The following is a 25,989-nucleotide window of genomic DNA, read 5'->3' as shown; positions in this document are numbered from 1 at the left end:
CTTAATTTGCAGGATTTTATCACCTTTTCCGATATTTATTCAATGAAATAGCATGGTTTTGCAATTCTCCCTTAATTTGTGCTTAAATGTGAAAACATGCTTTTTAGGCCTTAAAATAGCTAAATTCAATTCACTTTAATTCCATTCGATGCCTTGATGTGTTTGTTGAGTGATTTCAGGTTCATAAGGCAATTATTGGATGGAAGAAGTGAGGAGAGAAGCATGCAAAGTGGGAGAACTCGTGAAGAAATGAAGGAACCGTAAAGCTGTCAAGCCTGACCTCTTCGCACTCAATCGATCATAACTTGAGCTACAGAGGTCCAAATGAGGCGGTTCTCGTTGCGTTGGAAAGCTAACATCCGGGGCTTTAAAATGATAGAAAATTTGTCATAGTTTTTTAACGTCTAGGGACGCGCACGTACACTGTACACGTGCGCACCGATGCTGCACATGGCCCACTAAAGATGAAATCGCTAGGGGCAATTTCTGAAGCACTTTGGGCCCAATCCAACTCATTTTTTATGCTATTTCATGCAGAATTCAAGCTTGGGCAAAGGGGGGAGCAATTGTTTGGTAGTATAGCATCATGTAGGTTAGTTTCTAGAGAGAGAAGCTCCCTCTTCTCTCTAGAATTAGGGTTCTTAGGATATTTCCATCTTAGATCTAGGTCAATTTTCATGTTCTCATCTTGTTTCCTTCATAATTTCTTGTTTATACTACACTATTCTTCTTAGTTCTCTTGTCAATTTTGCTTTTATATTTCTTTTATGTTCATGGATGCTCATGTTGGATTTTGTTTACATTTAATACAATTTAATGTTTGATATCTTATAATTGTTGATTTGAGTTGTTGATTTACTTTTCTTGCAATTGGGAGTTGGTAGATTTATTATTCTTGCATTTTTACTATGCTTTCCTTTTATGCCTTCCAAGTGTTTGATAAAATGCTTGGTTGGGCTTTAGAGTAGATTTTAAACATTCTTGGCTTGGAAAGAGTAATTGGGCAATCTTGAGTCATTAATACCCAATTTAGATTGGTGATCTAGAGTTGTTAGTTAATATCATTTTCAATGAATCTAATCCCTTGCTAATTCAATTAGTGAATTGATTAGGACTTTTGATTTGAGATTAACTAGTCTTGTTTGACTTTCTCTAATGGAAGATAACTTATACCTTCTTCCAACATTGGGGATGAGGAAATAAGATAAATTCTTGTTGAGTATTGTTATGATTAATGACTAGGATAGAAAGCCTATAATCTCAAACCTTGCCATGAATGTCTCTTTTTATTAATTGCTTTCTTTAATTGCTTTCTTTATTTTTCTTATCATTTATTTTATTGCCCTTCTATAAACGAAACCCCCCTTGTTCTTCATAGCCAATAATTGACCACTTCATTATAATTCCTTGTGAGACGACCCGGAGTCTAAATACTTCGGTTAATTCTTATTTGGGGTTTGTTACTTGTGACAAAACCAATTTTAATTTGATTCGAGGATTGACTATTGGTTTGGACTATACTAACAACGGGATTATTTTGTGGAATTCCGAACCGGTATAAATCCTTGCTTATCAAATTAATGGCGCCGTTGTCGGGAAATTGCAATGGTGTTATGTTATTGGCTATTGTATATATGTTAATATGCTTCTTTGCTAGTTTTTGCTTGTTTTATGAGTTAGTTTTTATTAGTTCTTACTAGTTTTGTTTTTATTTTCATTTGCTATTATGAATTCTCACCCCTTTGGCTATGTGTTTGGCTCAAATTATGTTGTAGGGAATGGGAACTATAATGACAATATGCATCAAGGATGGAACAATCAAAGGTGGGAGGAGCCTCAAGGGATTGATCACCCTCCTTGGCAACAACAACCCCCGGATTCTTATGGGTATAATTCTAATCCTAATGCATATCAATCTAATGGATGTGGTGACCCTTATTGTGATTGTCAACAACCACCACCACATGCCTATGAACCACCCCCTCAACATGACTTTGAACCACCTTACTCACAAGCCCCCTACCACCAAATACCTCATCATGACCCTAATCCTTATCCACCTTACCAACCACCTTATGAGCCATATGAACCATACATAGAACCACCACAATTCCAACACAACTACTCTCAAAAACCACCTCAATATACACCAACTCCATACCCTTACCAAAATGAACCACCTTCCAACTATAATGCCTTCTCCTCAAACAATGAACCCTCTCTTCCACCACTGCCCCCCGATGAAGCCCTCATACTAGAACTAAGAGATATTGACTCTCAACTCCAAAGGCAACAAGAGGGGATGGAAAGGAGTTTAAAGAGCTAGGAGCCAAGATGGCTATCCTAGCAGAAGCCGTTAGCAATATGGTCTCATCTCGCCTAAGCCTATATGACCAAGACTCTCCCATTGTTGAATGTGGAGAAGCAATCAAGGAGCATAGTGAGGGAGTAAGTTTAGAGCTTCAAGGTAAAGAAGAGGAGTTGAAGCAAGAATTGCCACAAGGGGAGGAAGTTGAGATAATTGAGCCGGAAGGAGTGGTTGAAAACCTAGGAGATGTTGGAAGTCCATGGGAATGTAGCATTAGAGAGACCTCTTTCAAGAAGCTTGACATTGATGTTAAGGAGGGTGTACAACCTCCAAAGCATATCATGATTGAAAACTTTGAAGAGGTTGATCAAGAGATAGATTCAATCATTGATGAATTCTTATGTACAATTGAATCCTCTCCCATTAGGCTTGAAATGAAGATTGAAGAAGAAGATACCTCACCTTCCATACCCTTGGTAAGCAATGAAGAAGAGATTGAATTGGAAGGAAGCCACCAAGAGGAGGAGGTTGAGCAAGAAGCAAGCTCCATCATTGAAGATGATTCTACACCAACTAATGAGTCTTTTGGAATTGATGAATCTCCCTCATTGTGCTATGAAATTGATGACAAGGAAGACCGTGCACAACCTCTAACACATGGTTTGAGCAATGAAGGGTGTATAGAAGAAGTTGGTGAGCAAGGAATTGAAGTTGAAGAAGCTTGCAAGGAGGTAGAGGTAGTCAAGAAGGAGCACAAGGGCGTAGACCTCACATTGGCTAAGTGTGGGGAGGTCCCCCTTCCTAAGTCACCATCATCCAACACAACATTCAAGTGGGTAAAATTCTTATCCCTAAGATTTGCTTTCTCACTTGAATATGGTTTGATTGAAAATGATGGTCAACTTAGAGCTCTTTGTGGAGTTAAGAGTGGGAGAGAGTTGTATAGTGGTTGGAAACATCACTCTAAGTTCCTGATGGTTGCATGCTCGAAGTTGAATGGAAATGGTTGGTGTAAAACCAAATTGTGTGGGTCTAGGAGAATATTTGGAAGCTTAATTGAGAATTCTGAGGTCATGTCACCCAATTGGAATCATGATGATCAATTTGAAGATGGGTGTCAAAACAAAGTGTGGGATCCCGGATCGCACAAGGAGAATCGAATTTTGGAGCCCATGGCTTGTGTGGAACTCCATCAAGGCTTGGAGTTATCATCTTTGAAGACTAAAGCTCATTGGAGATTCAAGCATTGGTGGATATTCGAGGATAGCTTCAAGCACAAGCCACATTAAGAGGAGCTCCCCATAAGTCTAACTTAAGGACAATAAACAAAAGTGCTAGGTGGGAGACACCCCACCATGGTAAATCCTTTTCATTTTTCCCTTTTGTACATAGTGGTAATTAGTTAAATTTCATGATTTGTTGAGTTTGTTGAGTATAATTGGTAGTTTAGTAGGTTAAATAAGGCTTTATGGTGTTCTGATAGCTATTTGGAGGTTTGGAAGGCTTGGTTTGGTGCAAGAACTTGGAAAAATTTTGAAAAACAGAGCACCAATCCGTGCGTGCGTGCACCTGGCGTGTATGCGCGCCTCAAGCATTTTCGACTATCCACGCAGACGCGCCACGTACGCGTACGCGTGGATGTAAAAATTCCACCCCCAGCCAAAAACCCGAGAGTTAGGCCTGCACTGTGCGAACATTGGGCCTAAGGCACAAACCAACCCGCGCGTACGCGCCCTTCGGCCAAAATGCACATTGGCGCGTAAGCGTGCATGACGCGTCCGCGCCGGTATAAAAAAAAGTTTTTTTCTTCTCATCTTCCATTTTCTTTTGTCCATTGCATTCGCATACTTTTATTCTTTGCATTTTCATTTTATTTTTATAGCTTGTTTTTACCTTCTTTTTTTTGAGCTTCTTATTTGAATAATGGTGTTGAATTTTCTTACTCAATTGTTGAGAATTTCTTGATTAATCTTGGTGCTTCTTGACTTGTTTGATATTGTTGGGTGATGAAACTTTAAAATCAATGCTTACTCTTGTATGGCTCTTATATTCTTTGTGCATTGATATGAACTTGCATGCCTTTCATAACCCACTCTTTCTCGTTTAAACTTGATGCGCAACATGCTCTTTATGCTTTGACTTCACTCTTGCATCAAGTGTTAGTTAATATGCCTTAGCTTATATTATTTTCTCACTCACATGTTGTAGCTACCATGTAGTGAAGACCCTATTCTTATTTGGCATTAGTCCCCACCTATGTTCTATTTGCTTTGATATCTTTGTTGTAGGCTTAATTTTCTTTCTCTTTCTTTCCTTTTAGGTTGGCCACCGAAAGAAGGAAAGGAAAAGCTTCTAATGTGGTAACAAACAAGTTCATCTGCACAACCTTTTGAAGGAGCTCATCAATTGTAGCAACCCTTCCACCTTGCTCTTCTTTGCATGCACCGAGGACGGTGCAAATTTCTAGGTATGGAGAGGTCATCCGACTGATCTCTATGGGTAACAATTTCTTTCTTTCAACACCAATTCTTGATTTCCTTTGCTAGTTAGTTGTTGCATTACATGATAGGTTGCATGCTAGTTAGAATTTATACATTTTTCATAATTTCTTTTTATGTTAGGATCACTTGGTTAGGGTGATGATCTCTTTTCCAAGAAACTGTTTTTAGGGCACCCTACCAATTTGAAAAAAAAAATTTGTGATAAACTTGCTTGAAGAATTTATTTTGGAACATGGTTTTTGAGCTAAGAACACAAGCTTGTGAGTTTTGAGCCTAATTGTGTGGTTACATCTTATAACCACTTATTTTCCATTCTTATGTGCATTATTCTCTTTCTATGATTGTAATCCTTGATTTGTTTGATTCTATATGTCCATTATTCCATGTATATATGCATTTATATGATTGAGGCCATCATTTCATATAGCTCACTTACCCAAATAGCCTACCTTTTGAGCCTATTTAATCCCTTTTGTTCTTAATTTTAGCACATCACTACCCCTAAGTGAAAAACAATAAATGTCCCTTAATTTGGATCTTTGATTAGCTTAGGCTAGTGAGGGTGTTATCATTTGGGTATGGGAAACTTGGGACATTGATTGAGGTAAAAGTGTAATTTTTATTTTTGTTAAAAATATTGGGAATTGGGTACATATTCATGCACTATATGTAAAACCATATGCATTGATACATTTGTATATACTTTAGAAAAAAAATGATAAAGAAAAAGAAAAAGAACATATATATATATATATATATATATATATATATATAAAGAAAAAAGAGAAAAATAAATAAAAAGGTAACAAAAATACCCCAAAGTAAAGTTCAATAAAAATCAATGCATATGGAATGTGAATTAAAAAGAATGCATGAGTATGTGAAAAAGTGGGAATCATGGGTAGCTAGGTTGTGTATTAGAATTGTATGGGTTGTTATATGTGTTAGGGAGAGCTTAGGCTAATCAAAGATGCAAATTTCAAGCTCACTTGACCATATGCATCCCTACCTTGACCCTAACCCCATTACAACCTATGAATAAGTCCTCATGATGAATGTATGCATGCATTGAATAATTGTTGATTGTTAGAAGAAAAACAAATCTTGGAAAGCATGATTGGAGGAGAATTGAGTGAATCGACCCTATACACTTGAGCGACTAGAGCGGATACACTTCCGGTGAGGGTTCGATGCTCAATTCCTTGTTCCCGGCTCTCATGAGCTTTCTTCTTGCAAGTCTATTTGAACTTCATTTTGATATTTGAATTGGTAGAGTTTGTGAGTCGTCATATGACCTTTTCCCTACTTGCTTATATATGTTCTTGGAAATTGATTTACTTTTAACCAAGTAGATTGAATCATTTTGCATTTAGTTGCATTCATATAGATAGGTGCATATAGTTTATTTGCATTGAATAAATGTGCATACCCCTTTTCTGTCTTTCTTTATTCTTAGCATGAGGACATGCTTAGTTTAAGTTTGGGGAGATTTGATAAACCCCAATTTTGTGGTTTATCTTGTGCTTAATTTGGGGGATTTTATCACCTTTTCCCACATTTATTCAATGAAATAGCATGGTTTTGCAATTCTCCCTTAATTTGTGCTTAAATGTGAAAACATGCTTTTTAGGCCTTAAAATAGCTAAATTCAATTCACTTTAATTCCATTTGATGTCTTGATGTATTTGTTAAGTGATTTCAGGTTCATAAGGCAAGTATTGGATGGAAGAAGTGAGGAGAGAAGCATGCAAAGTGGGAGAACTCATGAAGAAATGAAGGAACCGTAAAGCTGTCAAGCCTGACCTCTTCGTACTCAATCGATCATAACTTGAGCTAAAGAGGTCCAAATGAGGCGGTTTCAGTTGCGTTTGAAAGCTAACATCCGGGGCTTTAAAACGATTTAAAATTTTCCATAGTTGCCAGGCGTATAGGGATGCGCACGTGCACTGTACGTGTGCACGCCGATGCTGCACATGGCCCACTAAAGATGAAATCGCTGGGGGCGATTTCTGAAGCACTTTGGGCCCAATCCAACTCATTTCTGATGCTATTTCATGCAGAATTCAAGCTTGGGCAAAGGGGGAAGCAATTGTTTGGTAGTATAGTATCATGTAAGTTAGTTTCTAGAGAGAGAAGCTCCCTCTTTTCCTAGAATTAGGGTTCTTAAGATATTTCCACTCTAAGTCAATTTTCATGTTCTCATCTTGTTTCCTTCATAATTTCTTGTTTCTACTACTCTATTCTTCTTAGTTCTCTTGTCAATTTTGCTTTTATGTTTCTTTTATGTTCATGGATGCTCATATTGGATTTTGTTTACATTTAATGTAATTTAATGTTTGATGTCTTATAATTGTTGATTTGAGTTGTTGATTTACTTTTCTTGCAATTGGTAGTTGGTAAATTTATTATTCTTGTATTTTTACTATGCTTTCCTTTTATACCTTCCAAGTATTTGATAAAATGCTTGGTTGGGCTTTAGAGTAGATTTTGAACATTCTTGGCTTGGGAAGAGTAATTGGACAATCTTGAGTCATTAATACCCAATTTAGATTGGTGAGCTAGAGTTGTTAGTTAATATCGTTTTCAATGAATCTAATCTCTTGCTAATTCAATTAGTGAATTGATTAGGACTTTTGATTTGAGATTAAATAGTCTTGTTTGACTTTCTCTAATGGAAGATAACTTATACCTTCTTCCAACATTGGGGATGACGAAATAAGATAAATTCTTGTTAAGTATTGTTATGATTAATGACTAGGATAGAAAGCCTATAATCTCAAACCTTGCCATGAATGTCTCTCTTTATTAATTGCTTTCTTTAATTGCTTTCTTTACTTTTCTTATCATTTATTTTATTGCCCTTCTATAAACCAAACCCCTCTTGTTCTTCATAGCCAATAATTGACCACTTCATTGCAATTCCTTGTGAGACGACCCGGAGTCTAAATACTTCGGTTAATTCTTATTTGGGGTTTGTTACTTGTGACAAAACCAATTTTAATTTGATTCGAGGATTAACTATTGGTTTGGACTATACTAACAATAGGATTATTTTGTGGAATTCCGAACCGGTATAAATCCTTGCTTATCACTTAGTCTATCATATTTTTGTATTTCTTTCATTATTAGATTAGTATATATAGGAGAAGATTACCCATGTTTAGGATATTCTACCTCATCTTACTCTATTACTTTCGTTTTCTGTAAAGCATGAGTCATTAAACCTCCTAGGTTAAGGATAGGAGCTCTGCTGATTCTCATGGATTAATAATATTATTGTTTCTATTTCAATCTATGTTTGATTCCATTCTAAGATGTATTTTAGTTCTTCAATCTTTATGAATCTGGGGTGGAACTAGCATATGACCCCTGGTTCTACATGAGTTCTTGCGAGTCTCGAGAGGGATAGTATTGAACTACAAGCTTGAGATTACATCTCTTAGACGGCTAATCTACAATCTTGTTAGGGACATGGGAACATTTGTTCAGCCGAGATCTGGGGCGATTAGGCCCTTTGTGGTATAAGCTAGAATCATAAAGCTTCATTCTCCGATCAGGAAGATCTGACCTTGTCTGTGACATTTTGAGTAGGATCATTAGAGACTGAATTGCTAGAGCTTCATCCTTGTTCAGATTGAATGACCATTAGCGTGGCATTTGATCTGGATCAAAAGAGATTAATGACCATTAGCGTGGCGTTAATCACTTACAGCTTTCCATGGAATGAATCATTCATTATTGGAATAGACAGTAAGAAAAGTTAATTCGGAAAGATAAAGCATCTCCAAAGCCTTAACTAATTTCTCACTATTGTTTCTTTGTATTTCTTTATTGCTTTCTTATTTATTTCATGTGCATTCAACAACAACCAATCAACTTTCTATCTGCCTGACTAAGAAGGGCAGGATAATTATTACTTGCTCAGTCCAACAATCCTCGTGGGATCGTTCCTCACTCACCGGAGGTATTACTTGGATGACCTGGTGCACTTGCCGGTTAAGTTGTGTGGAGTTCTAAATTTTGCGCACCAGGTACACACGCCTGACTTCTTCTCTGCAAGCCTGGCGTCCAAACTCTCTTGGAAGGTGCAATTGGGCCACAACCAAAATAAAAACTACAAGCCTGACGTTCCAATGACTCAACTCCAAGGATGCAAGATCATTAAGGCCCAAATATTAATTATACACATTATTAAATGTCTTAATCACATCCAATAATTGAAGAATCAAGAAGATTAGTTATCTTTAATCCCTTTTAGAAAAATAAAAGATTTGATTGTTAGGATTTGTTTCTAGATTAGTGATGAGCGGATATTTTATACGCTTTTGGCATCATTTTCATATAGTTTTTATCATGTTTTGTTTAAGTTTCATTATGTTTTCATTGGTTTTAGTGTAAAATTCACATTTTTGGATTCTATTTTGAGTTTGTGTGTTTTTATGCTATTTCAGGTATTTTCTAGCTGAAATTGAGGAGCTGGAGCAAAAGTCTGATTCAGAGGCAGAGAAAGCATTCTAGATGCTGTCAAGATCTGATCTCTGTGCACTCGAAGGAACTTTTCTGGAGCTACAAAAGTCCAAATGGAGTTTTCCCAACGGCTATGAAAAGCTAACATCTAGTGCTTTCCAGAAATATATAATAGTCTATACTTTGTTTCAAAATTAAAGGCCCAAAACCGGCGTTCAACGCCAGCCATCTACCCCAGTCCTGGCGTCCAACACCCACAGAGAGGTGGCCAGCGTCCAATGCTCAAAAGCGGGCCCCTAGTGAGCATTCAACGCCCTTAGAGAGTCCTAGAATGTGGGAGACAGGAAAGCTCAGCCCAAACACTCACCATGTAGGCCCCGGAAATGGATTTTCGCACTGCAAGCCTAAGCCTATCATATTTCTGTGATCCTTAGTCATTAGATTAGTATATATATACAAGAGTTCACCCTTGTTAGAGGACTCTTGCCCACTTTTACGTTTCTATTGTATTTCTTATCAGCATGAGTCACTAAACCTCCTAGGTTGAGGGTAGGAGCTCTGCTGAGTTTTATGGATTAATAAAAGTACTACTGTTCTATTTTCAATCTATGTTTGATTCTATTCTAAGATGTATCTTCGTTCTTTATCCTCATGAATGAGTTGAACCGGCACAAGGTTATCTCTATTCTACATGGGTTCAGCGAGCATCTTTCATCGGATATCAATGAACCACTAGCTTGATTATACATCTCTTAGACGGCTAATCCATGACTTCATTGGGTACTTCTCGAGACATCAGTTCAGCCGAGGTATGGGGAGATTAGGGTCTTTGTGGTGAAGGCTAGAACCAAGGCGCAACATTCTCTAATCCGGAAGATTTGACCTTGTCTGTGGCGTTTTAAGTAGGATCACCAAGGGAATGAACTGCAGGAGCTTCACCCTCATTCAGACTAGATGCACACTAAACCTGGTGTTCAGCCTAGAGGAAGATTGGCGACTGCTCAAACCAGCATCGATCACATATAGCCTGCTATAGAAAAAATCATTCATAGTTGGAGTAGACAGTAAGACAGTATTGATACAGAAGAATAAAGCATCTCTGAAGCCTTAACCATCTTCTTATTATTGAATTCACAACCATCGATTAACGTTATCTTTATTTTACTTTTATGCATTTAAAAAATCAAACTACTTTTCTATCCACCTGACTAAGATTACAAAATAACCACTATTTGATCCAAGCCGACAATCCTCGTGGGATCGACCCTGACTCACCTCAGGTATTACTTGGACGACCAGTGCACTTGCTGGTTCAATTATACGAAGTGTGGAAATTCGTGCACCAATTAGATTTGAATTATTGTTGAGATTTGATTTGAATTTAAATAGGTAGTTATCTTATTTTTTCTAAAAATAAGATTAGAGTTAGTTTTTGAATTTGAATTCTAGATAGAAATTAGGATACAAATAAGTGAACCTTGTTCACAAGAGGAGGAACCCCATCCCGGAAGAGGATATTCGAATCCAAATCCAATCACCATCGGACACCTCTCCCATTAGGCTTAGTTTCTTTTATCATGAGTAACTAATCCCTTTGTCAAAGGGTTATGAGCTGTTTTTATGTTTTTTTAGGATCATTAATCTAAGTTTATTTTATTTTAAAGTCTTGCATTGATTTGTTTTATGATTGAGTTATTCGTTCTTTATCCTTTAAAAGATTAGTAATATTGCAAGATATGCTAATCCTGTTTTGAATTCTTTTATTGCTTTGGAAAAGATAGTATCTGAATTATAGTTTGAAAACCCTTTCACATGACTTTTTGAATTCAAGTAGGAATAGTGGTTTAATTTGTGTGATACATATACATAATTTTCAATCACTTTAATTTTGAATCAGTGACATATAATTCAGATTATTAGAACAACTTTTGAAAATTATATTTTTTTCTAAGATTTAATTGGACAGGACTAATTTAAATAAATAACATATAATTTGACCTAAAGACTATTTTTGAATCCTAGTTAAAACTAAATCAGTTTTTCTGTTTAACCTTTTTAATTAATCGGTTGACTAAAAAAATATCAATTGGTTAATTAAAGAAAAATTGAGAATCCAAAAAATTAAAAATCAGTTAATTAAATTTTATGGTGAAAGATTTTTGCATGCTTCAACATATAATCTATTTGGATAGGGAAATTGCTATTTAAGCGTTTATTTCTTTATCCTTTAAGGTTTTTCTAGACACAAAAAATTGATAGCTTATAACTTTATTCATTAAACCGTAGTTTAATTAGTACAACGAACTTCACATTTGTTGTATCATTAAAGTGATCTCGATCATAGTTCTTGAACCAAATTGAAAATTGATTACAAGAGATATACGTGTAAATTGTCTCGTTACAGAGATGATATATAATAAAATTTTAGTTTAGTTTGGTAAAATTTTTATTTTTTAAAAGTAGTTTATAAAAATTAATATTTTAAAAATTGTAGTATCTGTATTTAATAAATTAAATTAAAAATGTATTTAATAAAATAATTTTTAAAATTTAAAAATATTATAATAGAAATTATTATAAAAATTAAATTTAAATATTAATTAATATATAAAATTATATTAAATATTTTAATTTTGATAAGTACAAATTAATTTTGTAAAACTTCTTCTTAAATACTTTTAAAAGTACTATTAACTTTTAAAAATTATAAGTACAAACACATGAGATTTTTTAATACCAAACTAAAACAAAATATTTGTACTTTTGAAAATTGGGTCCATCTAGTGTACAGATGTATTTTGGTACAAATTTACAGATTTTTGTTTTTATTTGGTTTAAAAGCGTATCACTAAAAGTGTTGCTTAAAGAGAAAGTGTTACCCTTAATCGTTAACTTGGCTCTGATACCAATTTTTAACTCTTTTATGTTTATAATGTGTATAGATTTGAAGATGTTGAAAATTTTTATTATTACTAGTATTTATAATTCTGATTTCATTTTTATAGTTTTTTAATCTTGTTTTAGTTTATAATATTCTTTTTTGCATGGATTATTGTTTATAAAATCTTTTATCTGTTTGTCTTTTTCTTTAATATATTTTTTCAAATCTTCAAAAACTTCTTTTATTTCTACACTTTCCGTTGTTTCTAAATATCTTTTTAATTTTTCAACCTCATTCTCCATTTTTTCTTTTAACAGCTTTAATTCTTTTAAGTCATAATATGGTTTTCCAGGCATTTATAAATTTTTTAAGTTTAACTCCAACTTATTTATATTTATTCTTATTTCTATCCTTTTTATTATAAGGTCATCAATTTCGATCTGAAGATTATTTAATTCCTTTTTATACTCCTTTATTTTACTTTTTAATTTTTTCGTTCTTTTTCTTTTTATTTTATTTTCTGGTCTTTCAATCTTTGTATGCTTCATTATTTATTTTAAAATTTCTGCAAATTCTATCATTGCTTCATCACTTTTTTCTAGAGATTCTATTAATTTTTCTAACTCTTCAACTTCTCTTTTTAACTTGTCATAGATTATTTTTAGAGCTTTAAATGCTCTTTGATTTATTTCAGAGAACTGCAAATAATTCAAACGATTTTCTCTTTCAAAGAGCTCTTGTTTCTTGTCTTGATAAGTTACATATATTTCTTCTTTATTTATTGTCATAATTTAGTATTTAGGGTTTCATTTAATTTTTCGACCTTTTTTGTTAATTCTTTTATTTCAGAATCTTCTTCTTTAATCTTTAACTTAGATAAACTTAAGGGACTATTAATTTTAGATTCTCTTATTTGAAAATTTGATGAAACCATTTTTCCTGATGGTTCTTTTAGTAATAGAACTGAGTTTTCAATAGCTTTATATTTTGGTATTTCTGTTTTTACAATTTTCTGAAATAATTCATCGACATAAATTCTTTCTCTGTTTTTAAATATTATACTATGATGGCTATTTGCTAAAGCATAATTTATTGCATATGTAATTGAAAATGGTTCATCATCTTGTTCCATTAGATTCTTTCTATGAAATTTATAAGCCAAACTTACAGATCTTCCAAGATTTTCAGTTGATAAAGGTATAGCATATCCAAGATGGGCATTAAATTTAACATTTACGTTTGCCAAATTTCCATGAACAATTCCAATTATTTGATCTATTGGGTCATCAGTAATTCTTTTGTCACAGATTGCTAAACTTATTGGTGAATTAATTCCTTTCATATATGTAGATTTAATTAAGACTTGTATAGTACTAATATGAATTCATCCAATTTTAGATCTTTTTTGTTGATCCTTAATTTTCTCAATCTGTTTACTCAATTCTTCATTATTTATCAAAGCTATTTCAAGTTCTCCATTGGCAGATTTTATTTTTATAAGAGCTTCAAGTTGAATTTTTCCATAGTATATTATATTTTTTCTGTTAAAAACTTCTTTTAAAAGATTTTGTTTATTAAAATTTTCATTTGATTTGAGATTTAATTCTGTTTTTAGAACAGCCAGCTTTTTATTATCTAATAAAGCAGTTAATCTATAATAATCAGATTCTTCTGTTAATTCTAAACTTTCTAAATAATTCATAATTGAAAGACTAGAATGAAGATGTACCTTTCTGGAGAAAAACTTCCTTTATTCAATATATTTTACATAAGGGGTTTTTATCTCCAGAGGGGAGATTGTAGATACTAACTCCAGAGGGGAGTTTAGAACTATTTTTCCCTAAGGGGATTCTTCCTCAGACTATAGAATCGCTTCGGCAGCTTCCTCCTTGTTCTCCTAGCATATGAGTACTCTTAGCCTCCTGCTTCCTATTGTCTGATGCCTTTACAATTGCCTAAGCAGCCTATTTATAATAGTTGGGTTTGATGGACAATTCCCATCCTTACCTTTCTTATGACATCATTGCTTACGTCATTGTTTGTTCTCTTTCACCAGCTACATTGTTGGTGCTCTATGACCTAAGTGCTTACGTCACTATGCAATAATGTTGAGAGATGCGTCAGATGTGCTGTCCTCTTCTTTTATCATGTGACCGTCAGATGTATTGTCTTCTTCCTTCATCATGTGAGTTGATTCCGTTTCATTATTGCTTTCTTCAGATAACTCTGAGGCACATAGCTGGCACTTGTGGTCTTCTCTGTCTTTTATCAAATAGCAGAGATTCCTCTTTATCCCTTCAGGGAGCTTTTCTAAAAGTCCAGATAAGTTGTAGAATGCTGATTCAAATTCTACCAAGAGTCTCATCTCTCTTTCTTCAATTTCATTTCTTTTACTAGACACAAGCAGAGTATTTCTACTTTTATAATTAATCCTTGTGTGAGATTCCTTCGTTATTTTTTGAGTTCTTTCAAAGACCCTTGCTAATGTGCTGGCTAGCCTTCCTTCATGACTGTAAATTGTTAAATCTTGAATTTGATCAATTGGTTGAAAATTTCCTGGGAAGACGGACATGAATATTACTTGGTGTGCTGGAACCAAGCATTCTTCTTCTTCATTAAAAATAGGTTGACTGTTTGTAAATTTTAGGGATATATCCCTTGGATTTACATTGTCAATCATATTTTTAAATCTCTTTACTGCATCAACGAATCCCGCAGGAAACTCACTAATAATTTTTAGATCATTAAAAATTAAGATTGTATCAATTAATCCATACTGGAAAAACTGATAGGTGTCAGATGGGGAAGCATCTGGAAATATAACCAGCTTTGTTAGCTGTTCTTTGGCAACAGGATAATATCCCAAAATTGCCCTTTTTTCTTCAGTCCAATTCAGGACTATGTTAAGGGTTTCTCTGAGATTAGATCTACAGACCCTTTTCTTTTCCTTGATTTCATCCCTTGTAGGAATGTTTCTTATTATCCCTGTTCTCTGGGTTTGAATTGGAGCTTTATCTGCTCTTTTTAGGGTTTGCTCTGGATGGAGAGCTTCATATTCCTTGAAGGATTTCTTTGCCTCTTCCAATGTTAGGAACCCTCCTTTATGAATTATCTTTGACTGGTGTGTGAATGGTGCTGCTTTTTCCCCGGCATCATATACTCCTTTCATGGGGCCATTATAAATTACATAATATTTTTTATCTTGGGTGGATTTTTTAATGATTTCAGCAATTGTTTTATTTTCTGAAATTTTTTCTTCACCTGATTTGTCCACCATGCTTGGCTGGCTGAACTCTGATGTTTCTGCTTGTTGTGTTGATTTCATTGCTTCGATGGCCTTCTTGAGGGATTGGATCTGTGTCCTTATTTGCTGACAATGCTTGCATTTTTCGAGCTCTTGCTCATATTTTTGAATTTCTTGATCTAATGCGTTGTAGACGAACTCCATTCTCTTGTTAATGTATCTGCAATAACATTTTTGTCACCTTTAATATATTCAATTTTTATTGGATATTGTAACAAAAATAATTGCCATCTTACCAATCGTCCATGATTATAATCAACTTTTAAATTATATCGTATGAAACCTGTTAGGTAGCTTGAATCTGTCCTTAATGTAAATTCTCTTGGTAGTAAATCAATTTTCTATTTCTTAAGAGATTTAATTGCTGCTAGAGTTTCCTTTTCATGAGTGGTATATCTCTGTTCTGTTGGAGTAAAAGTCCCTGAAATATACCTGCAAAGTAATTCCTTTAGGGAATCTTTAGAATCTAGTGATTCTTTTCCTTGTTCCAAACTTTTTATAGCTTTCTTAGCTTTTAGACATCCTGACCAGGTTATGTCTGAAGCATCTGTTTCTACTATTAAGTAGTCATTTTCTTCTGGAATATAAAGTTCTGGAAGTTTTTCACATAATTCTTTAATCCTTTGAATTTGCATACTATCTTTTTCATCCCATTTCCATTCTTTTTTAGTACTTATTTTTGGAAATAAGCTTTTAGTGTATTCTGTTATATTCTTTAAAAATTCTTGATCAGAAATATAATTTATACATCCTAAAAATCTTTGTAATTGTTTTCTATCTTCTATTTTATTAGGAAATAAATTTACCTTTTCTAGGACTTTTGGTTGAAGTTTTAGCTTTCCTTGAGTAGATAGAATTAATCCAAGAAACTCTATTTCTTGTTTTGCTATTCTTGCTTTCTTTTTGCTAAGAACTAATCCTTTTTCTTTACATCTTTCTAAAACTATTAATAATTTTTGAAGATGATCTTCTCTATCCTGTTTTGTAAAAATTAGTATATCATCAATATACACTAAAACAAATTCATTTAACTCTTTTAGATTTTCTTCCATAAATCTTTGGTAAATACCTGGGGCTTGTTTTAATCCGAATGGTAATACATTCCATTCATAGAGTAACACACTTGTTGATTCTTTTGTTGGGCAAGTAAAAGCAGTTAATTTCTTTGTTTCTTCGTCTAAACAAAGCTGCCAATATCCTGATTTTGCATCAAGAGATGAAAACCAAGTTGCTCCTTTGATTTTTTCTAAAATAGAATCTTTTCTTGGAAGTTTATGAGCATCACCAATAGTTGCTTCGTTCATCTTCTTATAGTTAATAACCATTCTTCGTTTTCCCCTTTTAATTTCATTATTGTTTTCGACATAAAAGGCTGGAGCCGCATGAGGACTTTTACTTAATCTTATAATTCCTTTTTCCAAAAGATCTCTACATTCTAATGAAAACTCTTCTCTATCTCTTGCGGAATAAGGAATTTTATTTGGAACATTTATCTCTTTTGTAGGATCTTTTAATTTAATACTTACTAATTCGTTATTTGTATTTTTAACATCTAAAGGATTTTCAGCACAAATTTCATCCAAAAGTTCTTCTATCTTTATTTCAAGACTATTTTTTGGGATATTTATCTGAAAGTATAAATTTAAATAACATGTCTCTAATATAGAAAATATTTTAAATTTTAAGATCTTATCTATAGTGGTAGTTGGTATTTTTATACGTTTTGATTTTTGATTTATTGAAGAATCGTGTGGTGCTTTTAAAACTATATATGTTAATTCTTGAATGAATGGATGATATAGCTTTAAAAATTATTTCCTATGATAAAATCCATTCCAGAGTCTAACATATATATAGATGGAACAATGAACCTATAATTTTGAATAAAAATTTCAACCATCTCTGCTTTTTGGTTAATTTTATGTATTGATTTGTCAGCTATTCTAACTCTTAATAGTTTCTTTAATTTTTTCCAATCAAGTTTTATGTTTGAACTAGCAAAGCATTGCGTTGCTCCAGAATCTATGAAAGCATTTATAAACTTTTCTGTTATTTTTATAGTAATAAATGTAGCATTATTACTCAGTCTCTGAGTCTGTTTCCGAGACATATTCAAAAATATAGTCTAAGTTATCATCAGATTCTTCTAATGGTTCCATGAAACAGGACTTAGCAATTTGTATTTGTTTAGTAAGATCATTTTTATCCTTCATTTGCATAGTGTCCTTCTTCTTGACAATACCAACACTTACAATTTTCTTTTTTATTCGGGCAATAATCACTTTTTTGTCTTTTGTTTTTATTGTTATTTCTTTTTCTAAAATACCTCTTTTTTCTCCAGTTTGGATAGTATTTTCTTTTTCTAAATTGATATTTTCTTTTTCTTTAAAAATTTTTATTAAGACCATATTTTTGAGGTATCTCTTCATTATCCTGACAGCAAATTCTAATTATATTTGCAAATCTTTTTTGAGTTGCTTCTTGCATACAACGTTCTTTTATTTCCTCTCTTATTGCAGAGGTTGCTCCACCAAAATTATTTTCAATTGTTCCTCTATTTATTTCTCTTATAAATCTTCCCATAATAAATTCATTAGCAGGATATGGAAGTTTTGTTATATACATACTAAGATAATGATTTTTATCTTCTTCTTTTAATTTGTAATAATGTATTCTATATTCACATATATAAGACTCCACATTACATAGATCATATATCTGAATGTTAGCTAAATGATTTTTTGCTTCTTGATATTCTTTATTATAGACTTCTTGTTTATGATCTATAATATTTTTTCTAAAAAATTCTTTATATAGAATCATCATTATATATAATATCTATTATTTGGTTTTCTATTGATGTCATATAATCTCTTATAGCTCCTTTAGTATGAAACCCTATGTAATTCCAAATATCTCTTCCAGATAATTCATTAAGTTTTGGATTAGTAAAGGCTTCTAATAAGAAGGAATTCAACCAGTTTTCGAAAATTTCTTTTTCATTCTTTTTACAATCTAAATCGAGCATTCTTTCTCCTTCCATTTCCTGGATTTTAGGAACGTATTTTGATGGTGTTTTTGTATATTTTGAATCTTTATTTATAAATCCTTTTTTAAAAGCATAATTATCAAAACCTGTTTCCCATTTAAATTGAGATTGATTATCCCTAGATGTTCCAGCTTCATTTTTTACTTGTATTGGAATTGCTGGTTCTTCGTCACTTGAATAATCTAGGATGTGTTCTTCATTTTCTATATTTTCAGAATTTACTAATTCTTCTTCTATCTGAAATCCCTGTTCCATAATATTATTTTCTTGAGCCATTTTTAATTGTTTAAAAAGCATTGTAACTTCTTCTAATTTTTCTTCAATATTCATAATTTTAGTGGTGGTTTTACTTTTAAATCTGTTATGTTGATTATATTTTGAAATTTTTCTTCTTTGGGATTTTCTTTTTCCTTATTTCTTTGAAATTTTATAGATACTAATATTTCTTCAAGCATATCTACTATAGAATTTAATTGTGGGTTAAAAGTATGATAAAGATGTGGGGAATCATTTCCATGGTAACATTTCTTAGAAATTCCGTGTGAAAAATAAGTTTTTTCAGGTTTTTGAAGTCCTTCAATAAACTTATAGTAAAATAAAGATTTTGAGAAAAATCATTTTGTATTGATTTTAAGAATTCGGTGTCATTACAGTTAACATTAGTTAAAATCATTAATTTTGATAACTTAATTATTTCTTCTCTTAAATCTTCTAATTTACTTTTTTCCATTAGGTGACATTTTTCTTTGTGAAGAGCTACGGTTTTAAGTGAAAAGTGTGGCTTTAAAAAGTGTGGTTTAAGTAAACAAATCTTTAAATCTGTACAGATTTAGATCTGTACCATATAATTTTCTTTGAAAATTACAATCATCTATTGAAAAAGTTTTATCAAACTAAATGTTGATAACATTTTCTAATTTATACTGTTGATCCCATCTAGTGGAATAAAGTGTTATTATTATTGTTAACCTAGTCTGAAAATATCTAGAAATTGTTAGTGAAGACGTCCCCAACGTCTCCTCCAAAATCGAATCTAGTGACTAGGTTCGCTTAATTGAAGATCTAAATCTTAGTTTGCCTCACAAAAGACAAAATGGGAACTTTTTTATTTTTTATTTTTTAGTCAGAAAAAAATGGGAATTCATCTACTCAAATTGCATTTATCCATGTTATGAATCATCCATGTTCTCTTACCTCCATTTCCATTAGCCCAATACGAGTCTAAATATTGTTTTTAGGACATCAATGTTTTAAAAAATGCAACAAATTTATCATATATTTGCTTGAACTTGTAAAATTATATTATTAATTTCCTTTATGCTCTCAAAATTAAAAAATTATGATGTACAGATATGAGACATGATACGACACAAAACATACGGATATGCGTATTTTAAATTCTTACATTAAGACACGGAAACATGACATATATATAAAATATAAAGTATTCTTTAGATAAATTATAATCATGATTCTGAAAATTAGACTGAACCGTCCAGTCGAATCGGTCTAACCGGAAACTAATGATAAAAACGATCCGATCCGTTGCATATAACCGCTGGATAGAGAACCGCTGAACTTTGGATCGGACCGATAACCGGCCAATTCTAAAAAAACGACGTCGTTTTGTGTTTTGTTTTTCTTTTTTTTAAAAGAAAATAAAAAACAAACCATTCGTGAACCCCCCTTCCCCTAACACCCCCAATCATTCGTGAACTCAACACCCCCGTTTGAAGCAAAGCAGAGTACCAAACCAAAACCCTAGCCCTAGGTTCCTTGCCGCTTCCGTCCCCAGATTCTTGGCGCCTCCATTTTTTCCTCTTCCCCCTATCCGGAACCCAGGTAGCTCGACACGTCATCCCTATCTTCCCTGACTTCTTTGTTCGTGGCTTGGAGTAGCTCACCGTCGGGTCACCGCGTACCGTCGTCTCGCCTCTCACCATTGTCTCGCTGATTGCCATCTGTATCTCCGTCGAAGGTTAGTGGTCCTACTTTCAATTCTTCGCCTCCGCTTCTTCCTTTTAATTTTGTTCTGGTTACTGATGGCTTTGTTTAATTTCTAAATGCTCGGTTCTTCTTCTTGCTTTTAATTTCTAAAATTTTATTCAAATTTTCTTGTAATGGTTTGTAATATTTGTTGCTGTTTTGTGATTGCTGGTTGCTGGGTGTAGGTTTAGTGTCATTACTATTTTGAAATATTTTATAATGTATTAATATTTGTTGCTATTTTATAATTGTTGGTTGCAGCTTTAGTGTGATTATTGGTTAATGTTTTGTAATGTTTGTTGCTGAATGCTGATTGTTGAGTTCAGATATGGTCTTGTTGATGATTATTTGATTTCTCGCTATGCTGCTGCTTTTTTTAATTTCGTGAATGATTTATCAATCTCAGTTACGGATGATAGTATTAATCAAGAAGCAATTGTTGATAAGAACACATTTGTGAATAATAACTTGCCTGCCAATCCTCCTATTTCAAATGATGCTGCTAATCCTGATCCTCCCAGTTCTAATGATAGTCAGTCACATGGTTTTTCTAATTTACGGAAAAAAATAGATTTTGCTTGGAAATATGTTTCTCTATAAATAGTGAATGGAAAACCACAATATCAATGTTTATTTTAATATTAGATATTTCTTTTTACTATTTAACTTGAGTTTGTATTTTGATAAGATCATATGTATTTGGTTGATGACATTTTATGTATTGTGTTAAATTTGGAAGATATTTTAAGATTGATATGAATTATATTAGACTATAATTATATTTTAAGATATTTATTTATAATTTATTTATTATTTTATTCTAAAATAATTTTTTCAGTTGAACCACCGGTTGGACCGGTAAATCAGTCACTAGAGCAGTTTCATGACCAGTCTGGTTTTCAGAACCTTGATTATAATGATATTTTGATATTTTATTTATATTTGATAAGTGCTAGAAACCGGTTTAGAAAAATTAAAATTGGAAAACTAGATTTTCGTTATAAATAGTTTTAAATCGCAATTTAACACCATCAAAATTTGATAACAAGATATCACAATTAGTAGTTAAATTCAAATTTTATTGATTTTTTAACATAATTAATGGTTAAATTCTAAATAATAGAAACCAAATAATATTTTTATTAAAGATCAAGTGTACGTACAGAATAAAAAGTCAAATAAATAAAATACAATCAAATAGTCTAAACCAAAATCCTAATCACTACGGATCCTGATAGTCATCGTCATCGTCATTATCATCTCCCTGGTCTTGCTGAGGCGGCGGACTAGGCAGTGATGTCGTTGCCCCTCCAACAGTGCCGCTGACACCATCGTGCATTTGCTCGTGGTACACCGCCATCTGTCACTATATCTGCTAAATTCACTCCAGCTCTTACATAAGCTCTAGTATGAGGAAATTTGTGTATAACACGCATGCGAGAATCTCGTTATACTTCTCCTCAGACTACTGCAACTGCTGATCCTATTGGTGAAGGCTCTGGGAGAGATTCTGCACCTTTTCTCTCAAATTGACGATGTCCTCGACTTCAACAAGGCTGGTGGTAGAGGCGAATGAAGCCCTCAATATGGAGGTGCAGAGATTATTAGCAAAGAACGATCCAAACCTATAGACGTGATTCTTATATGGCTTAGATGCGGTCTCGCTAAACCATATCAGGATTGACTTCTGAATTAGTGAGGTTGCTGCCATCTTCTCCAGTCTTTTGTAACACATGTTATGATTAAGACGACAGTTAATTAAAAATTTTATATCACATGATATTATTCACATAATGATATGCAGACAACTAATCAACAAATCTCTCCGTGTTCTCTTTCAAGGTGTGAGTATACTTGAAGGTCTTTGTCATTGCCAACCAACCAGTATACTTCGACAACCTGGCGGATGTTCTGTTAGCTTTGCTTATGAGACGGTGACGGTTAAACCCCTCATTAGTCTCCCAATGGACTAATGACATTAAATGCCAAAGACAAAACAAACTTAACAACAAAATGAAATAAGTTACATACCAGCTTAGCTTTTGTCTTCATGAAAGTCGCTAACCAACCGGTATACTTTGACAACCTGGCTGATGCCCTGTTAGCTCTGTTTATGAGACAATGATGTCTGAACCCCTCATTAGTCTCCCAATGGACGTACAGTGCCTTCTTAAAGTCTGGACGGAGCCGAATAGTGAGGTGGTCACGCCTCTCACGTACATCTTGCATCATCTGCTGAAGCTTCCTAGCCATCCGATGGTCTAAAATATTCCTGATCATGGCATCGTGAGTTTTTTTCTATATAAATTTCTCCAGTATAAAGAAATATTTAGCACTAGTTAATCAAAATTAAATACATAATTAAACAAAATATAAGATGCAAATTAGCTAAGGTTTGAATATGTTGAGTTTTTACTGCTCACTTCTGAAACAATCGTGCTCTGGTCTGAGCAGGGATCTTCTTGTAGTTTGGCCATAGGTGGTTGTACATCAGCTTTATGATATTGGTACACTCTTATGTACATGCATTGTTATTTGGCGCAAACCTATTAATGGAAAACTTAAGATTAGCAAACACACAGTACTCACGCCGTCAAACTATCAGGCCAAATCGTCATTCGTATGATGGGTGGTGGTGAAGGACCATCTGGCTGGGATTCGTGAGAGGATTCTGGCACTGCAATGTCTGTCACTAGAGGTGGCATTGTTGTCCAAGTAGTGGGCTGCTAAGCAGATGGAGGTGGTGGAAGAGTCCACTCTGGTGAAGCAGCTGGACGACTTCCTGGTGGCAGGGGTGGCGGAAGAGAAGGAGCCATGTAGTTGGGGTTAGGGACCATGATGAACGGCTGATCCTGTTTATCCATTGCCTATGACGTCCCAGGGATAGTCAGAGTTGAGGGCAATGAATGAGAAGTCCTAGGGGTACTAGTAGACACCCTCCTTCTACTCCGATCACGAGGCCAATTTGTGACACCTCTGCCTGTCGTCATGTCTGTAGAGAGCATACCAATTAACACCAGTCACGAAAACAATATAATAGCAAAAATATGTGAACAAAATCATAAACATAAAAGGCACTTCAAAGATCAATGACTCCAACCCAAATCACAATCTACAACTCAGATCCTACTATAAAAACACTTCAACATAAAATGCTAATGCTTGCAGATATAAAGAGTTTTCTAAATCTTGACCGCCTCTAACAAAGTTAGATGGAATTATATCAAATTCAAAAATTACTTAAGATATAAGACGAAATAGGAAGAACTACATTGTAGAGCATATCAAAATTAAATTCAAATATAATTATAGTTTAAACAAATTTGAACTTATCTATGAACTTCAAATCTAATTATATTTAGATTTTTTAGAAACTTCGACATAATTTCATCTATAATTAGAAGCCTCATCCAAATTGATTTTTTATTTTTTTAACAAACCAAATGAGGGTTTTAAAGAAAATTCGGCAGAGTTTTTCCTTAACTCAGAGACCTCAACCAAAAAAATTAATAAAATTTTTACAATAGAAACAGTTGCAAGCATTATTTAAAACAAACACGCATTTAAACAAACATCAATTCCTAGCCATTTTAGTACGCAAGTCCTTATTACTCTGTAATTCATTATATTCAGAGATAAAGAACTAACCTAAGAATTGCACAAATAACCCACGAAATATAACTATAAAAACTAAGAAAGAAACGAACTCCAAGAGATCTCAAAGAAAATAACAGTCCTAACAAAAAAAGGAACTTATTAAATTCACTAGGTGAAACTAATTCAAAAATTCATTCATCTTAAGTAATCTAATGAACATAATTGATAAAAAATATATTAATTTAAACAACAAAAACTAATTCACCTAAAATAATATAATTGCTAAACAAAATTAATCCTAACAACTTAAATTGATTGACTTAACCTCAATAAATCTAAATAAAAACATGAATCTTAAACACAAATTCCCAAAAATTACAAATTTTAAATTTTAGAATCAAAATATTATAATCAGTAAATTAAAAATAAAGTAGAATTTAAACACTAAATTTAAAATGAAAAATTAAAAAAATTAAATTTTCCAATAGATTTACATTTTAAAACAAAACATCAAATACAAAATTAATAAAATACATATAAAATTCAAGAAAATAAAAAAAAAACTAAGCCTAAAAGTTGACAAAATGAAGAAAGGGGAGAATTCACACTAACCTGGAGGAGGAACTCGAGGCAGCGATGGTGACGAGTAGAACCAGACAGCGACGGTGACCCACAAGGCGGCAGTAGTGACAGCGAGGTAGCATCGACAGTGATGGAACTCGAGGTAGTGATGGTGACCCACGGAACCTGGCAGCAACAACAACCCACGAGGCAGTAGCAACAGCGAGGTCTGGGTCTCTGGTGAGAAAGGGAGAGGAGAGGGAGAACCAAGGTGAGAGAGAAGGAGAGAGGAGAGGGCAAACTACGATTTGGTTATGATTTGGATTGTTGTGATGTCATAGGCGGCTCAAACAGACCAGCAATTCATCGTGGTCTCAAACCCAAACTAGTGCCTCCTTCTACTACGCTCCCTGCAGATCCAGCAATGACAGAACCCGCAGTGGGTGATACCTCAAGTGCCCTCAACAGGATTCCCCTCCACCACCGCTTGTCATTCGGCTGAGAATTTGACACGATGGCATGTAGTCGTGAGTATACACAATTTTTTAAGTTTATTATGCATTTCTATGTATTTATGGGTCTCTATGTTTTAATCTTAAGTTTATTGCGTTTCTATGTGTTTGTGAATGTTATGTTTTTCCCTGCTAGGCTTGCACCAAACCCCAACGCTTGTACACAGGAGATTACTGACGTCATTAAGTCGATGTACGACTACTCATGGCCAACCTACATGCAGATCTTGGCTGAGACCAGAGATCGATGGTTTCAGAAGTGCGCAGTAAGAACCCAATAATGTTAAATTAATTAAATGTATTTAAATTGTATCTTATTCCTACTAACTTTTGTAATGGTGAATCACTTTGTGTAGTTAAAATTCGTATGTGATACGGAGCATAATCTCATGATTCAGAAGATATACGACCTCTGGGCAGCCAAAATGACTACAACAGATGATGAGCGACGTTTGTTAAGGGTGCGATCACCTAACATCGTGGATCTGTCCAGTCATCAAGAACGAACTAGAGGCTTATGTTGCTAATGATGAGGGGTTCAAGCATCACCGTCTGACAAACGTTGTTAACAGGGCTTCACCCAAGTCGTCAAAGTATACGGGTGGGCTGGTGACCTTCATGAAAACGAAGAGCAGACTGGTAGGTTTCTTTTCATTGTTTAATATTTTAGTAGTTACTTGAATTAGTTGTTTAATATGTTCATTTATTTTATTGGTTAATATATTTATTTGTAGTCTAAGTCGTTGGACCATTAGGTGACACTGGCGGAGACCTTCAAGTATACCCATACTTTGAAGGCCAACAAGGAGAGATTTGCTGATGA

General features: G+C 33.6%; 1 pseudogene; it reads right to left on the bottom strand.

Annotated features, from left to right (window-relative positions):
• Window positions 1-20,471, bottom strand: part of LOC148568380 (pentatricopeptide repeat-containing protein At1g26900, mitochondrial pseudogene) — a 60,502-nt pseudogene extending 40,031 nt beyond the window's left edge.
• Between the last annotated feature and the right edge of the window lie 5,518 nt (window positions 20,472-25,989).

This window comes from Arachis ipaensis, chromosome B4 (genome assembly GCF_059453495.1).
Source record: "Arachis ipaensis isolate K30076 ecotype BB chromosome B4, ASM5945349v1, whole genome shotgun sequence".
NCBI lineage: Eukaryota > Viridiplantae > Streptophyta > Magnoliopsida > Fabales > Fabaceae > Arachis > Arachis ipaensis.
The sequence above is the reverse complement of the archived record's forward strand: the minus strand, read 5'-3'. Positions and strand labels throughout refer to the sequence as shown.